The 18,266-nt window shown below is 42.4% G+C and overlaps 1 protein-coding gene across 5 annotated transcripts in view; it reads left to right on the top strand.

Moving 5' to 3' along the window:
* Positions 1 to 18,266, top strand: part of LOC112214183 (synaptotagmin-1) — a 254,392-nt gene that overhangs the window by 67,091 nt on the left and 169,035 nt on the right. For 4 of the 5 annotated variants that reach the window (XM_042297977.1, XM_042297972.1, XM_042297974.1 and 1 more), the window contains exon 2: positions 17,665 to 17,716. The gene's annotated coding sequence lies outside the window, so the exon portion shown is untranslated. Of the gene's footprint in view, positions 1 to 15,530; positions 15,613 to 17,664; positions 17,717 to 18,266 lie in introns of those variants that run through there. The other variant, XM_042297973.1, reaches the window with a different exon arrangement.

Raw genomic sequence — 18,266 nt, 5'->3', positions numbered from 1 at the left:
CTAACCTCGGGTTGTATTGTGTTCTAAATCTCGAAACGTTTGTGTTCTTTTATTCACAATAATCCAAAGAAATAGATATATACAATGGTACAAAGTAAGTTGGTTACAAGCTTGGTACCATCCGACTGTAGATACAGGGCAGGTAGACCCACCTACAGTACCCACACCAGGCTCCACCCCAGGGTCCTTCTCTCCCAGCCCAGTAGCCTGTGAGACAGACAGTACGGTGTAGGGAGTTGAGTAGTGGACTGACTCCTTCTCTTCTCATCCTCCTCATCATCACTGTGATCCTCCTCCAGCCTGTTGGACTAATTTAATCCCCAGCCCTCTGGTGCCAGCTGCATTCTGTCCATGCCTGCGTCAAATTAACCACATTAAAACATCCTAATCTACGGGGCTCGAGGATGATGCGGTCGGTACGTGTGTCCCTGCGTCCAAGAGGACTTGGTCCAATCCATCTCATTACTGAGAGCATGCCATAAATAAGAATGGAAGTTAATAAGGAAGGCATGGTTGTCGTAGACTGCTGCTATTGATGAGGCATTACCTTAATGCAAAGTATTGCCTCTGAAATTAAGGAATTGAACATGTTTTGAATACCTGAGACAGTTTTTCCACATCCCAATTTTGTATGAAAATTCACTCAAAACAACTGGTGTCTGGAATGGTGATATGGTTGAAATGGTTCTATAAATACTTGCTTTTGACAGGTTCAGGGGCTTCAAATAATTTCGCCGCCAGAGGTGTTTGCTTGTGTGAGTGTGTGTGTGTGTGTGTGTGTGTGGTGCTGGAAGAGATAATTAAGTTGAGTTCCATTGAGATCAAAGGGAGGTCCCAAATGTCATAGTGATTAGGTGGCTTTTATCTGGATGACATACATACTAATGGCTGTGTCTGTGTACATACTCTACCTGCAATTCAAACAAACCAGTTGGAGGTCATTTATTTTCCGTTTCGTTTCAACTAAATTATGTGTTAAGAGGCAGTGTTTTGGAATTTCTTACATGAATTACATTTATTAGGGAGTGGGGTCAGAGCTTGTCATGGCAAGAACACACTTTCCTCATTTCAAACGCTTATGTGAAGTAACTTATTTTCTCCCCAATGTCCCTCAGTCTATTGTGTCATATCAGCAATCTCCCACATTCTCCTCCTCTTCGTACAAGCGATGAACTGTAAAAAGCATTTCTGGCAGTAAAATAGCAGAGATAGTGTGAACGAACGAATCAACTGCACTGGGCGTCTAAATGCCAAAGCACTTCTCAAGCGGTGCCAAACTGAACTATCACTTCGTATAGTCTAGATATAGGCCAATCTTACTCTTTTGATATCCCCACTCAGTATTCAGCTGCCTCTTCATAGGACCATGGCCTTATGCCGTGCAGTTAGTTATTGTGTGGACTGACTCCAACGGAGGCTGCTAAAAGGGAGGACGGCTCCTAATAATGGCTGGAATGGAGCGAATGGAATTGCACCAAACACAGATATGTGTTTGACGTAGTTGGTGCCATTCCACCTATTCCCACTCCAGCCATTACCATCCAAGCCCATCCTCCCCAATTAAGGTGCCACCAACCTCCTGTGACTGACTCCATGGAGGAGTAACAGCTTTCTGTTACCTTCGTTCTAGTCCTCTTACCACAGTAATCAGATGGATCGTCTGTCGGTGGCATCGTGAACATGCTGTTCTTATGTAGGTGCTATGCTCTATAGAATACTACACTACCCTTTCCCAGCTGTTGACAAAGTCGTAGCGTGACAACAACTAAGAGACGACTAAATGATTGCTGATACATCTAACATACGTATGATCTTATTCATTTCATTTCAAGTGAACAAATATACAACTAATTATGTTTAACGTCTGGATGCATGCCATATCTGAATGGCTTCATTTGACTAACTTGCTGTTAATTTAGCTTTTCACCATACGTAGTGGTGAACTCCCGAAGCAAAGACTCAGTCTGGGTGAAGCTGAAGCAGGGCTGAGGGTTCATACCTCATACCTCAGGTCACCCCTTATCACTGTAGTACACTAACGAGTGTTGCCTAGTAACCAGTGAAGCAGCTCTGGTGAAGTTAGCTTTTCAAAGAGGCGCGCTTGACGGGATTTGTTTTTGCTTCCCATGTGCCATCTGTATCCACATTAACATCAGAAAGGTCATCCTCTGCTTGAAAAACAATTATAGGGCATAATTACCAATCGTTTGAGATGTTTAATGCAATAACAACTCCGATGACTGTATCCATATCTGTCCAGAAGGCAGGTTAGTCATTAGGCTCTGGGCTTGCTGTAACATTCTGTACCCATCCATTGCTCTGTCTTTTACCTGCTTTGGCAACATCTGCTCTTGTTGTTGATGCTTCCTTTTATATTGAATTTGATTAGCGATTGAAGCGGAAATCAATTGAGGTTTGATGTTATATTATGACATATAGACACACACATACATTTAGTAAATTCGACTCACTTCTATGGCTGCCCTCTCAACCTAAATTACCTGAACAAATGTACAGCTCCACTTAAAATAAAAATATTAAAATAAATAAATAAAATAATAATAATAATAAAATAAAAAAAAATATATATGTATATATAACTTGCGTCGTTTCAGAGCATACGGTTGTAGTTGGATTAGCATATCATATTCTGTCAGACAAGCCTAAATATGTCCATAGGGGCGGCTGGACAAAAGCTCTCCAGTGTGAAGAGAAGCTTGAAATGGAATTACCATTACTCAAATCATAGCCCGTAACATCATATTATCACACATTTAAATACCCTGTATGTTCTCCCATCATGAAATAATGATTTCCGTTGAGCCCTGTAGAGAGAAGGAGCCAAATATGAGTCAAATTAGAAGCGATGCAGAATGTGTCGTCCATGATTATTCTGCAGGTGATTATCTTGCACCTGCAAAAGCCAAATGATGCTTTGGATTGCATGATTATCCAGCGTGTGGATTCAGAGTGCTGTCATTCAGCTCAAAATTGCTCACCCAGAGGATTCTATTGAGGTTAGATCAACGCTGTTTGTTGCATTCCCAGCTGAATGAATGGTCAACTCTCAAACTGATGATTCATGAAAGTTTAATGCGGCACCATTCCCACAAACACACCGTAAGAGCTGATGGGGGGAAAAAACTAACCAAAAATGCTCTTACAATATGAACAATACAGTCCACAAACACTACACTTTTACACAACTTTACATTAGCGTGCTTCATATAATCAAATGCATCAATGATCATGAGAATTTCTACCCAAATAGTAGATTACGTTCTAATAGATTGCTAATGTGGCGCAAGAGGAACTAATATTAGCCAGCACAAACGGTGGAGCTAGGCTACGGCTAATAACGTCATATTGCTAGCAGACATCAGAACATCAATAACACAAATATCCGTTCAAAATTTTTTTGAAAGATTTGAAACAAGACCAATATTGAAAGACAGTAAATACCTTGTTCTCTTTCTATCTAGGTGTTAAGTTTGACATTGTTTCTTGGATACTTGAATAACCTTGAGAGAGAGAGAGAGAGAGAGAGAGAGAGAGAAATCCAAATGTAATCCACTCAGTGGAGAGGGTCATTTCTACACACGTTCCTTAATCTTTCCAAAAGCAGATTCCTAGTAGCTGCCAGCTTGGTACCAGTTTACTAGATTGGTCATCTTCATTTAAACAATAGATAGATGATCTACTATGTATCTAAGGCGGTCTTACTGTACGACAAGTGTATTGTCATAGTATTTACTGTATGATTCTATCTTATCTTTGTTTCTGTTGAATGAGACTGTGTTGGCTTGGTGTTCAGCCTAAGTAGGTTGTGGTGAACAGTGGTGGACACTGTGTGTGCGGCCATTTCCTCCACTCGGTTATGCAAGTCTCCAATAAATTGACCAAGACTTCACAATATGTTAAGTCTGCTTACGGTTCCTCTAGGTGCCATGACCTCCAATACCCTTGAAATTCTCTCCTGTACATCCAATATCATGGTGTTTACTGGATTCTGTACTGAACAGAAAGGCCATTGTTGGAGGTTTGCTATTCACAGGCCGAAACCTAGTTTTAGCGGTCTCTGTCAAGGTCAGACCACAGGAGAGGTGGGCAAGACCGGCCAGCCTGCCAATGCTGTGTCATCATGAGGGACGTCCAACTGAATGTAATTACACCGCCTGATGATTCAAGTGCTCAGTGCTGGCTCCAGAGGCGCGTAGACGGTACCCTGCTCTAAACGTAGAGATACTCTCTTTTTATAGACCTAGTTCTTCCCAAAATGAATGCTCATACACTCCTCATCCCACTGGGCCACCATCTCTTACATTGGTCTGCCTGTGGCAATGTGGACATTTGCTGCTATTATTCTCTGTTAGATTGAACAGTGATTGATAATCTAATAGATTTTCTAATGGATCCAATGCTGTCCACTTGTCTACATGCTGATGTGAGGAGAAAGCCCAAATGAGCCAACAGAATGAAAACCCAAGACAATACTTTATCTTCCGCCTCAGTTCCTTCTACCTCATTAGTTCTGCTTAACTACGTTCATACGAGGCGCCCACGCTCCTTCAGTTTAGTTTTGTGGAGCTGCAATAATGTGTGAAGGTGGGCTGTCTGCTGTGATTGCTACCTGCTGGCTCTGTCAGGAGAAACCAGCTGTAGGTTTGATGTCTCAGCGCTTCATCCTCATCAGACTCTGTCCTGATCAGTCAGTATTCACTCCCCCAGCATGGCTTTAAAACAAGTCTTCAACCCCCAGTTCATAACTGAAGATATTTTAAAGGTGCTTCCTGTTCGATTTCAGATTTACTGGTAAAGGCTTTGGAGTTTTGCTTATTAGCAACAACGAAAAAATCCCACCCTCCAGTATGGGCATGGGTCAGTGGACGTATAAGACTAGGAACTGAAAGATGCTGGATGATACTCATTTCTATAATCAAAGTGACAGGCCTGTTCCATCAATGTGTGCTCTTTTAGGTCCAATCAACCAACCAGACACCAATAAAGTCCCCCAGTCTCCTTTACATTCCTGTCATCTATCCACATAGCATTTGCATACATTGATTTATGATTGTCTGTCTGTCTCACCCACTCACCTAAGTAAATGGATAGAAATGGAATTCAATTTATTGTGAGATGTCAATTAAATTGGTTGACAAAGGGAGCTTCCAGACACAGCAATTTGGGACGCTTTCTTCTTCTCAGAGCCTGTAGCTCCATGATTATCAATGGTGTTTTGATATCAAGGGAGAGAGAGAGATGTTGACTGACAGGTCTGGCCAATGCTCGCGCTACCAGATCATAACTGACGGCCAGCTTCTGTGGGACAGAGAAAGACAGGGACTAAGGAAAAGGAAAAGAAAGTGTTGCAGTAGCATATAATTATCCTACCAGCTTCAATAGACTGTTGAATTCAATTTGGCCAAACCTTCTGTGGCTCGCCTTGCCTCTGTATTAATAAATGGTTGTTTTTTTACAGTTCTCTATTCAGCCTGCCTGGCAAACAGAGGCCATTTAACAGCGTGAAAGTAATTAGGTTATTTTCAGGCAGCAATGAGTTATTGGAGGACAATGACTATTGTTTGCAGTGTTGGGAGGACTACCATAGTGTGTGTCCGTGGAGGCTGTGTCAGTGAAGATTTAGCATTTTGGGATATTTTGAGAGGAAAGAGGGGGCCATGGGATGGAAGTTCCATGTACCAGAGGCTGAAATGAACCTGACTCCGATTGGGGACAATGTCTCAGAGCCAAATTGAAAGGGCAGTCTCACTGACTTCGACATTTCCTCTGGTTTTCTCATTGAACTACTGTAGCAACAACTATCGGTCTTGAGGCCTCTTTCAGCTCCCTCCAAAACAAGTAATTATGTCAGCTAAATAAAAAGAGTCTGTCTCTGTAATCACACATCTCCATGTGTAAGTATTAATGCAACGCTTCACACTGCGTAGGAAACCAGCCCCAGACAATCTTTGTCAACAGCAGATCAACAAAAAATGTGCAAACGGCCTTGATTGCAGAGAGGATCATTTCCATCCGAAACCTGTTGAAAACGAGATCCTGGTGGGACGACGCCATCCATTATACCCACATCAAAATGAATGTTGCCCCGTGTGAAAGGGATTGGCAGAATAGAGGTTGATCATAATTGCTTAGTTCGCGAGGGCCCGGGCAGATTTCCTCTGCTAAATCTATTCTTCCAATCCAAATCTATTCCTCCAATCCAAATCTGTCTCCGATCAGCTTGTTCTCAAGGCTGCGTGGTGTGATGATGCTGCTGGCTTCAGGGAGGAGGGAAGCCATGGAAAGACTCCATGGCTTCTCTATGGAGTAAGACTAAGATTGTCAGATTAATGAAAGCTTGCCTCCTTTCCCTGTCAGGGGCAATGTCTCCATGCCAGATATTGGCTCTGTGTTGTTACCACTAAACATTATTCCTCCCCCACTAGCCCTCTTCACTGGTTTCTATTAAATACATATTGTAAAATAAAATCTATGTCGTCTGGCCATCCGTTGTGTGTTAATGTTCTCTCATAATTGCATGTGGACATGTTGCGGTTGTGTTAATAACCATTAAATGTGTAAGCCTGTGGCAGAATATGAATGGATCTGTAATGAATACTCAGGGAGAAAAAGGGTGTAGATTCACGCGCAGGGCGCGGCAGTTGTTTATCTTGCCTTTGCAGAAGCCAGGAATCGTGGTCACAGGCATGCAATGGTCATAAACAGGTAGGCAAACAGGCAGGTGAATCAAAACTAGGACTAAAGGCTATAACTGGTTCTCACAAACGAGCTAGGAAAAGGCTTAGTAGAGTCAAAATGAACAATACCTCACAAAGGCACAAACAGAATGAACTGAACTAAATAAGGAGCTGATGAGACCAGGTGAATAACTAACACAGGTGAAATCAATGAACAATAATAAAAGGCTACGTTCAAGAACAAAAAGAAACAGAACACAAGGTTGACTAAGAAAAGAAATACAGAACCTTACAGGATCCTAAAGACATTGTTGCCATGAACAGCAGGATGGACAGCTGTTCCCTCCCATGACAGCCGTTTAACTTTGAGGAGAAACTGGGATAATCACTTGATATATTGGGTTTGTTTGTGCAGAGACACTAGCGTTGTATGGTACATTGGAGGAGTGTGAGGCAGTAAAGTGGTTTAATCCTAAATAATCTTAATGGAGTGATGATTTTTTATGATTTTACTAGTTGTTTGCCGGCAAATGACGTGTTCGTTGTAAATAAGGTTTATTGAATGTGCATTTACACATATCTAATAATGAACTATCATTGACTTTTGGAATTGATAATAATTTCTTCGGTGGAGGTTTTCAAGCATTGGTTATTGCCTACACTTCCCCACCTTCTCCATGCCCATCAAAATCATGGTCACCAGTATAATGGCTCAGAAATCCAAATGAAGTCCTACCTGCTGGGGTGGCAGGGTAGCCTAGTGGTTAGAGAGTTGGACTAGTAACCGGAAGGTTGCAAGTTCAAACCCCCGAGCTGACAAGGTACAAATCTGTCGTTCTGCCCCTGAACAAGGCAGTTAACCCACTGTTCCTAGGCCGTCATTGAAAATAAGAATTTGTTCTTAACTGACTGTTAAACAAAGGTATATAAAAAAGAAAAACCTGAGTGGCCTCCCACCAGCACTCCTCTGCCCCAACCCTGTCCCCATGTCTTTGATGTCTGGAGTAATTAGCCATCACCTTCTAAGTAGAGAGGGGAACCAAGTCACCTCGGTGCAGCACTCCATTTTTCCTGGTAATGATGATTTCTTCCAGGTAACGTTCCATCGCATTGCCTATTAAATGTGGCGAAACATGCGGCCCAGACCTCCACAGCGGGGCGGCCCGACAGGAGAGATACCTACCTGCAGGATTTTATTAGCATCCTTGCTATCTCCTCCTCACAAGACTGACCTGAGAAAGGTCAAACGCAAATTCTTTCGGATGTTGATTCTTCCTCACTGTGGATGAATTTGATTTGCGAGCACCATTTTGGCAAAGAGAAAATTGGGTACACAAATTATGTGCCCACAAATAGAGGCTGTTTTTATACCAAAAAAAAACAGCTAATAATCCAGCAATGGTACATTCCACTGTATGTAACTCATTGCTGAATGATATTGCTCCATGGTGCCTTACAGTAGTAATGCTTGTCTTGTAATGCTTGTTCTTTATGGCAGACGTACATTGTTATTACCCCCACTTGGGTAAAGCCATCTTTACACAAAGGGGGGCAATGTAATACTTCTCCCCCATTGATTTTGTGAATCTTGTGCTGCATGTCAGAATGGCAATAAAGCCTCTACAATGTCAGTCCACACCTCTGACAAGTTTGTATATTAAATGCCTGCTATGGGATTTAGCGTAATGTAAAAATGTTAAGATGGTCCTTCATTTGTGTTGAGGGGGAGGGTCAGGCAAGAGAGTAATTGTGAGATGTTCTGTAGGGTCCATTGGATTGTGAATAAATTGTACAACCTTGTATGAAGTCTTAGCCGTTCAATAAACACACAGCCTTTTCCCTCACTGAGCAAAAGACAGGGGGGTTAAATAAACCACAATTTGTGAGAATGATTCCGATATCATCAGCATGATAATTGGTTTCTTCTGCTCTGCCGTGAAGAAATGCTGTTCCCTGACCATTATTCTGAAGTGCAATGAACAGCCATCACGGAAACAATGTAACACGGTATTTTGACCTCTTTGCATCAGACCATTGTTTAGCTAACCCCCACACACACTTCAACTCAACAGTTTAACCTACAACCTAACTGAGCTTTCAGTTGTCACTTGCTTGAGCCAGTTCAATCGATAGACCACGCAAGGCCGTGTCACATTAAAGTCAGATGTCTCCATTGAGATCAAATGGGCATCTTGGCCTTCGTATGGAAAACACTACAGAAGACATATGTGATGAACCTGCCCTATCAGGGCAGCAGAGTGGACTAGTGGTAGTGCGTCTGCTCCCTAGACAGTCACAGACAACCATGGATTGTCTCTGATGCTGACAATTCTTGGTTCCCAGAATGTTTCAGGTAGATTAAGAATAACATGCCACTACCTCTTTTTTTTGTCCAGTTTCTGAGTTTTCTTAGACAGTAACTCTCTTATAACCAGAACGTTAGGAACGTTCTTCCTCATCTCCTTGCAGTCCACCTCTATGACAGCAGCGCACCCTGCCTGGCTGCATCTGCATTAACGTAGGATGCATTGTGGGTTGGTCATTGTCACATGCTACTTTAATGCCTGTCATAGAGCCGGCTCCCTCTGTGCTCAGCAGCGGCAATGAATTAGAGACGTGAAAAGGTGGAGTAACATTTTGTGAGGTGAGCTCAAAAGTTACATATATAACCTAGCTGGTAATCAAAGGCCAAACCAGTGGAATCAAATGGCATGAAGGGACAGAGTAGATGGGAGTTCAGGAAGTCATTATTTACCAGCAGCATTACCTCAGAGGGCAAGAGAGGACTATGAACGACATAGACAATCAACAAAATTGTGTTGAAAATGTGTTTCGAAAAGGTTCACAATAAATAATGGCGGAGTTCATTTGGCTGAGGTGTGCAATCTTGCGTAAAAGGGCAAAACTGTTGACATCAATTATGAAAGGCACAAATCTATCCATTAAATCGAGTACTTTGTCGTTTCTATTCATTTAATCCTGTTCACACTTCCACTGTGGTACTGTAGCTCTAACCCTGTCAACAGATCCTTTTCTCTCATTTCAGCTCATATTCCCCAGTTCAATGCTATGCCTCCAAGGGCTGAATTTTCCACATACCTCATTCAGTGCCTCTGTCAAACTTCTGAAATACTTGGATGAAGGACCATACAAGCTTAATATTAATATGCATTAAACCTTCTAAATGAATACGAATCTGCCTGCTCCACAGTTACACTGTGTTGTATGTAGCCAAACTTTGGCCCTATAGAAGAGGTTACCCCTGGATTTCTCTGGCTTGCTGTACTATCAGTGTGCTCCAGAGAGTACCAGCATGCCACAGAGCCAGTTAGTCTGACAGAACCAGTCCAACTAACAGAGAGAGCCAGAGGGAAGGTGCTGTATGTGTCGAGCATAAATACCAAACTCTGATCCAGCCAATCATGGCACCCTGTGGGCATCGTCTGATTGGCTTGGCCTTGGGATTCTGTAATGGCCTCTCTCCCCCGACGGCCATTACAGAATCCCATCATGCCCAGAGTCATTTTCTCTCTCTTGATTTCTGGTTCCAGTGAGAAACCAAGTGTGTAGGTCAAACTAACTGCTGCTTGTTACATTTAGGCAGTATTGACTTCTAAATGCCTTCTGTCTGCAAGTGGGGAGGCAGGCCTGGGGAGTGGGGAAGCAGGCCTGAGGAGTGGGGAGGCAGGCCTGAGGAGTGGGGAGGCAGGCCTGGGGAGTGGGGAGGCAGGCCTGAGGAGTGGGGAGGCAGGCCTGAGGAGTGGGGAGGCAGGCCTGAGGAGTTGGGAGGCAGGCCTGGGGAGTGGGGAAGCAGGCCCGAGGAGTGGGGAGGCAGGCCTGAGGAGTGGGGAGGCAGCCCTGAGGAGTGGGGAGGCAGGCCTGGGGAGTGGGTAGGCAGGCCTGAGGAGTGGGGAGGCAGGCCTGAGGAGTGGGGAGGCAGGCCTGAGGAGTGGGGAGGCAGGCCTGAGGAGTGGGGACCCTCTGCTTTATGTACAAAAGGAGTTCAACAGGGAATCAGGAGGAACAACACTTCTGCTGTTTAAATGTTCAAATGTGTTTCCCAATTGATGTTATTTTTGTAAATTGCCTCCATTTCCAATCAATTCCATGCACATTGCATCTGTAGTAGATTAGAGACCCCTTGTCGATTAGGATTTGGGCTGGGGGTTGTGAGGGGAATGCAAATGGCTGATAATTGAGCCGATCATCTGATGAACCTCTGCATCCATTAGATAACTAAGCACCAGTAGATTACTGATGAAACTGAGGAAGGTCCATTAATTCCCCAAATGAAAGAGGTCTCTTCTACTAGGGGGTGACAGACTTGCTAATGACCCTCCCTCAGCACAACCATGCTGTTAGTCTATTGCTCCCCCCAACTGAAACCAAAACTATTGAAGAGCTTCTGTTGTTGTTTGTGTCGAGTTTGTCATCCAGTTGGTTCTATAGTGAATTACATAGTGCCGTTCCACAGAGGTGGCAAAATCTAAGCTGCACTTTGAAAATCTCAAAATGCAACATGCAAAGAAAGAACAATCCTCCACTGTGAAGTGTATAGCCCTCAGCTGTGGATCAACACCACTGTTTTGCATTTGAGGGGGTAAAGCACCTTTAAAACGTTAAAACGGATAGGCCATTGGGGAAGTTGTTGCCTGGTCCCCAGAAATCACACACACACACACACTCGGTCACGCCCTGACCATAGAGAGCCCTTGTTTCTCTATGGTGTAGTAGGTCAGGGTGTGACGGGGGGGTGTTCTAGTTTAAAATTTCTATGTTGGTGTTTTGGTTTGGTTCCCAATTAGAGGCAGCTGGTAATCGTTGCCTCTAATTGGGGATCATATTTAAGTAGCTATTTTTCCCACCTGTGTTTGTGGGATATTATTTTTTGTTTGTGCACCACGTAGTCACATTTCGTTGTTTGTTTATTGTTTTTGTTTTGCTTAAGTTTCACATTATAATAAAGATGTGGAACTCTACGTACGCTGCGCCTTGGTCCAGTTCTTACGACAACCGTGACACACACACACACACACACACACACACACACACACACACACACACACACACACACACACACACACACACACACTGATAGGACAGCTGTTTTTAGACCTGGCTTGACACCCTCAAATGAGGTCCTTATTTGGAAAAGCAAAGAGTCAATGAATGCCAATGAGGCTAATCTCCCTGAGCATTTGAGCTCTATTCTGGGACGATAACTATGGGCAGCCTCCAAGAGGGAGAGCGAGCAACCTCATGTTTATTTCCCAGCCCATTATTTTCTCCTATGCCGGAGAATGATTTGTCTAATCTCTCATGAAATACATTTTTAGTGGAGGAACGGCGGTGGCGACTCTCAAAGACCTCCTGCTGGCCACTCCCAAATATCATTGGCTAATTAATGGCTATTTACATCTCAGTCTCCTGGAGCAGAATGGACACCCTATGCTATTTATTCTCAGCCATATAGAATTATGACTAGAGACATGTTTTTTTGTCCTTCATCTACATGGAAACCGAGAATTTTTTAAATATTTTTTTTACATGGTATTCCACCTTGGTAGTCTACTTAAGCATTCAAGTGGCAGTACTTGAGGAAGTTCTAAGGAGGAGAAACTTTTTTTTAAAGTTCAGTAAAGTGAATCTTAAGGGTGTTTCTGAGATTGTTGGAATCTGTTTCAAATGTTAATCACCCCTAGACACCCCTGTCTAAAGAGAAGGTGCTGTCAGTGAGATTCAAAAGAAGCTTGAATATGTGCCAGGTCTCTGTCCTGTTAGATGCCATGTTTCCACCCTTCCACACTCTTCTACACACCGTGGACAGCCAATTAGAGGAGATTTCTGTCCATAAGCCCCAGCTATGTCAGAAGTATGACCAGTGACAAGGTGTAATGAGACACATGGCCTTTCCCTGGTGGCATTAGTCAGCCTAAGAACAACCACAGCCACAATGAGGACAGCAGGGGAAAGCACTAAAGTCTACAAGGTATTGATGGGCAGTGTACCAGACTGGGGTGGACGGCCAGGAGAAATTGAGGCCCCCATGCCCATGTGGGAGGGACGGAGAGAGGGAGGGAGGGGTCGTGGAGGAGGACGTGGAGGGCCACGCGGAGGGGGTGGTCAGAAACGACAGAACTTTTCTGGAAAAAAGATAAACAAATGAGAGTAACACAATGGGTTGTTCCGAGTTCAACTTCTGCACACCCGGATGATCAAAGAGCCTCATTTCTGTTGAAGCACAGAATGTAATCGCTTGACACCCTTTACCAAAGGTAACAAACAACTGTTTGAGGATGGTTACACCTCATAGCCTGTTTCTCATCAAGTGTTTGTTGTGCTCAATGGAATCCCACAGGAAAGGATGCCAATTCTTTCCCTCAGGTAGAGGAGAGTGGTCTTCTGCTCCGGGTCCACGGGGGCCAGTTGGGCTGCCTCATCACCCTAAACAACAAGGGGCCATACCCCCTCCCCCAAAAAAAACTCCTTCCCACACCGTCGATGGGTTATTGTGTTTCTTTACCGATGAGGATGATGCTCATGGTTTATGCATGGAGGTCTTTTCTCTTTGAAACACAGAGAGAACGAGCAGCGTGAGTGGTGCCATAGAGCCTGAGTGAATGCTTCGAGATCTGTTTATTGACATCTGGTTGATTTCTATTCCTCTCTGTAATCCGTGGCAGCCCTGGTTGTTGTTATCATCTGAACCTGGTTGAGTGGCTGGAATCCATTTTGTTTCTTTGTGTGTGCTTCATTGTCTGCCATCTGCCTCCTGCAAATGAACCCACAATGTCAATTTCTGTGTCCTTTTGTTCTGGCACGGATCACTCGCGCCCACCCTGAAATGGGAAATGGATGTGACTTACATGTTTAGGACTGAGTGAAGTTTTGAAAATAATTAAATGCATTTTATGTTAGTATCTAAGAAGGTGGTATCATTATAAGAATATGTAGCGGTCGTCAATTTTGCAATATAAATGTGTTCCATTTTGATGCACGGAGTGCTAAACTGAGCCAAATGGAATAATGTTCTGGCTGCAACCATGCCATTAAGGGAGGAAAAATGGATTTTGTGAAAAACAACCAAACGACAAAGGGGTAGAAAAGTAATGTTCTTTTAAAAAGCCTCCCATCTGTCCATTTTTATGGCTCCGAATCTGTCAGAACTTCTAAATGAAAAGGATCACCTCTATGTCAACATTGTGAAGTAAAGCCCAGTAAAATGCCTTCAGTAAGATGCTACAATGCTGTCCCTTCAGCTATCAGTGGCTTTATCCATCACTTACTGAATAAGGAGTGTAATCACAGCTCTTAGTTATCACTCACTGGAGTTTGAGTCATGTGAGTGCATCATCACTAGGCTGTGAAAGGAAAATGTCACCTCCACAGGAACAGGATGGAGAGGAGAGGGGCCTCTTAAGTGGAAATACGTTGTCGTCAATGCTTTCCAAAAACAGAACCCGAATTAATCACAAAGGTTGTTTGCTATCACGCACAGGCTTGGGCAATTCAATCACACCAGGGCGCCATTAGTGCTGTTGCCAAGTTTGAAAAAAGTACAAAGATGGAAACATGTATGAGGTCATTAGTGATGTCATACATTTTGGCATGAAGAGGATCTCTGTTTGAATGACCTTTTCTTCAATTCACTGATCATTGTTTGTCTTTCATCAATCCACATCCAATTTAAAACCAACCCCAGTAAAATAAGTTAAAGGTCTGACAGAAGCTAAACTGGAATTATTGGCTAATAGTTGTGATATACTGTACAGCTTCTGGTTGAAGGCCGTGGGCAAGGTGCATTTTGAGATACAAGCAGAACCACAGTGGCACAGTTACAACTCTATTTCCAACAGAATTGTTGACTCAGCCAAGTCATGGCACAAATGGGATCTTCCACAGAGCCAAGCTTGTTTGATCAAGTCATCTGTGACACATCACACTGGGAAGGTTTTTGTTTAAATCAGTGCTGTCTATTACATAACCCATTATGATGTATGATGTTGCTTATATATGATTTGAGAAGCATGTGTAAAGGCATATGAAGACCTTATGAATGCTCTATAAAGCCTTTATAAGGTAGTTATCTTGTATCAGTGTATGCATATTCGTGTGCATCTACAATGACTTTAAATGCCACTTGAAAATATTCAGAGCTCCTAAATATGTACATTTTACAGACTCTTAAAAAAGCCATACATGACTAAAATGGAAATGTGTCAACTTTTCAAAACTGCCAACTTGTTTTTGCAACTGCCACGTGATAAATCTAGGGCAAGATGATGTACCTTTTGCATAATTCAATAGTATGATGAAGGAGTAGGGAGAGGAACTTTAGTCTGACAGGATCCTTACAAGTCACCATATTTTCAACTCCACTCTCTGTCAGATTGACAGGCCAGTAAAACAAAGGAGAAACCGTTCTATTTTTCATAACATACCCTAACATATACACGTGTTAATCTCACTTCTTCTCCACATTTAACTCCAGTTACTGACATGGGAGTGCATTTCCATGTCAAATTAGCTGTTCACGTCCTGAAACACCATGTCGCTGTCCATGGTGCTGAATTCAGATAAGTACAGATAAGTAAGTTCGGATAAGCATACAGCCTAATTGTCGTGAAAACCGATGTAAACAAATCGTGAGAGGCTACCTTTACTGGAATACCTCTATAAACATATAAACAACTTACTTTTGTTCATTAAGATACAGTAATAGGAGTCATACCATATAGGCTACCACATGACGAGTGCAATTACACGATTCACATGGAGAGGGAGAAAGAGAAGCACATGATCATTGGTTGAATACTATTCGGCAGTCTGTTGCCAGACGTGGGCATAGTCACTACACTAGTCTATGGATCTTGTGGCTGGATGCGATTATCAGTTGCATCCGTGGATTTAGTAGGTGAGTAGCTCATCCTTTTGATGTGTTAGTTGAAACAAAATCTAACATCATCGTGCTAAAATTAAATAGATATTTTGCCCATTCATTTGGAAGGAAACGTGCTTATTTGTCTAGCACGTTGCTGTGTGTAGCCGCTTGATCTATGAGTGTTATTTTGTTCATGGGTAGAGCGATTATTGCATATATATAAAAATACTATACATTCGTACATTGTCAGTAGCACACAACATGAAACATCCTTCGTTTTCGAGACAGAATAAGTTTTTTTCTGTAAAGGAAGCATCTTTGATTGACTTGGCAATGAGCCAATCTCTTATTGGAAGTTGTTGGTGCTGAACAGGGTAATTTAACCAAATAGAATGTCAATTTGAGCGAATTAGTTGTTCGTTTATTGGTAACAATCTGACAAATCTTTAGATAAAAAAAATGATAGCCTGCCCTGTTCCGTAGTAAGAACAATGAAATCGTGCTTGTTACCTTGGTTCGCTTTCTAAATATTGCGTTGTTTAGAGATATTTACATTCGAATGTATATTGTGTTTAGAAGCCTTAACACAAAGTTTGAAACAGTGATGATGGTTTCTTTTACATTTAGTGCATTTCCTTGATCATAGCTTATGGTTGCAAATAGAGGCATACATAGTCTATGCCATATGTACTCTACGGCAGGGTCCCCAACTGCCGATTTTATTTGACGAGCAAATCAGCTCCAAGTGATTTGAATTTTGGAAATCTGTTCCAAAGTATTCCCACGCATAATAAAAAATATGTGATCTATACAAATGTTTATACGTATTATGTTTTAGTAAAATATGTCTGTTCTGGGCTTCTTGCGGTCAATTGACAAATTAATTATGTTCTGTCCCCTTGACCATCCAAGAAAAAAATCGTCCCGCAGCTGAATCTAGTTGATGATCCGTGCTCTACAGGTCAACATGCTTCTCTCTGTAGGTTTGTGTGTCGGCATCAGCAACCTCCAACTATCAAGCTTTTCTTAATTACCATAATCCATTTCTATTACCAAGCCTCTCTGGAGTACAAACCTACTTCTTTCTCACTTTTAATTTGTGTGCACTTCTACGCACAGGTCCTTATTTGGTCATTCAGATAATAATAATTGAATCTTCCCTTTTCAGATCTGACGTGGTACCCCAGTATGTTAATTAACGGGTATCATATTGGCTCAATGTAAAACTCGTGCATTTTGGCTAGAGCAAAACTGTTATATTCAAAACACAATGATCCAAATGTTCATATTAAGGTAACAGTTGTGAGGGCTACTGGGAGTCTAGGTTCGTCTGCTGTCAATACGATCCTTCTCTGGACTAGTTTCTGTTCACATTGCTGTTTTACCATGCTGTAACGGCTGTCTTGGGTTGAAGAAGGTGAGGACCAAGGTGCAGCGTGGTACGTGTTCATCTGTTATTATGAATTGAACACTGAATGGAAAAACAACAAAAGAGAATGAACGAAACAGTTCTGTCTGGTACAGAATCCAAAAACAGGAAACAACTACCCACAAACACAGGTGGGAACAGGCTACCTAAGTATGGTTCTCAATCAGAGACAACAATTGACAGCTGCCTCTGATTGGGAACCATACCAGGCCAAACACATAGAAATACAACGCACCGAACAAAACATAGAAATGAAAAACATAGAATGCCCACCCCGACTCACGCCCTGACCAAACCAAAATAGAGACATTAAAAAGGAACTAAGGTCAGGACGTGACACATGCTCAACGACTTCACGCTATACAGCATTAGAGTTTAAGCAGAAGCTTCTATTCAGGCAAGAGGGAGCCTTCTTCTTTTGTGAGAAAACACACTCATAGTCATGGTCGAGTTCACTGAACCACATATTGTTTTATGTTGCCTTGGCCTACTCTCACTCTTGTACAGTGTGATTCTCTCTCTCTCTTCCCTGTGACTGCTGCTCTCGGCTGACCCTCGTCTCGTTCTCTTGGATGGCCCTAGGCAGTTCTGCCTTTATATTGAATGTGTTTGGACACGCATGCCAGATCTAATACCACTGTCTGTCTCTTTTGCAGTGAAACCAGCCAAAGGAAGAACAAAAAGGAATCTACACCGACTGAAGACGTTGTAAGTGTTTCATGAAATTTTTTCTTGAATCAACATATAACATTTCACAAATTGTGTTGTGCTTGCAGCGGTGTATATTTCTGGCCATCCCATCCCATCCCAAATCTAATGAGACAACCTTCCAATCTGTCAATTTCGATTTTAAGATCAACAAATAACCTTAGATTCATTCGATTTTCATCTCTCTTATCAAACTTAAGAGGACAGATAAATACAGATCACAGTGGCCTACTCAACAAAGTAGTATTTTTCAAATAGTTTTTCTCAAAATTCTTTATATATTGTCTCATACAATAATCTGTACTCTTAATAATCATAATTATTGTTTTTATTATTATATTTAGTAACTCCACTGCAATTCCCCGATTTAGGAATACCACATGTTGCTCGACCTTTTGCGTGAATCACAAGTTGATGTCAATGGGAGATTTATGCAAACATGTGGCTTATATGCTCTTACTGTATCTACATGCATTTAGCCTATAGCACTTGAGCAGTACACACACAGTGAGTTACTCCATGGGACATCTTATTGAAACATTTTAAAAGC

The sequence above is a fragment of the Oncorhynchus tshawytscha genome, linkage group LG15 (genome assembly GCF_018296145.1).
Source record: "Oncorhynchus tshawytscha isolate Ot180627B linkage group LG15, Otsh_v2.0, whole genome shotgun sequence".
NCBI classification, from domain to species: domain Eukaryota; kingdom Metazoa; phylum Chordata; class Actinopteri; order Salmoniformes; family Salmonidae; genus Oncorhynchus; species Oncorhynchus tshawytscha.
This window is presented reverse-complemented; position numbering and strand designations above follow the sequence as displayed.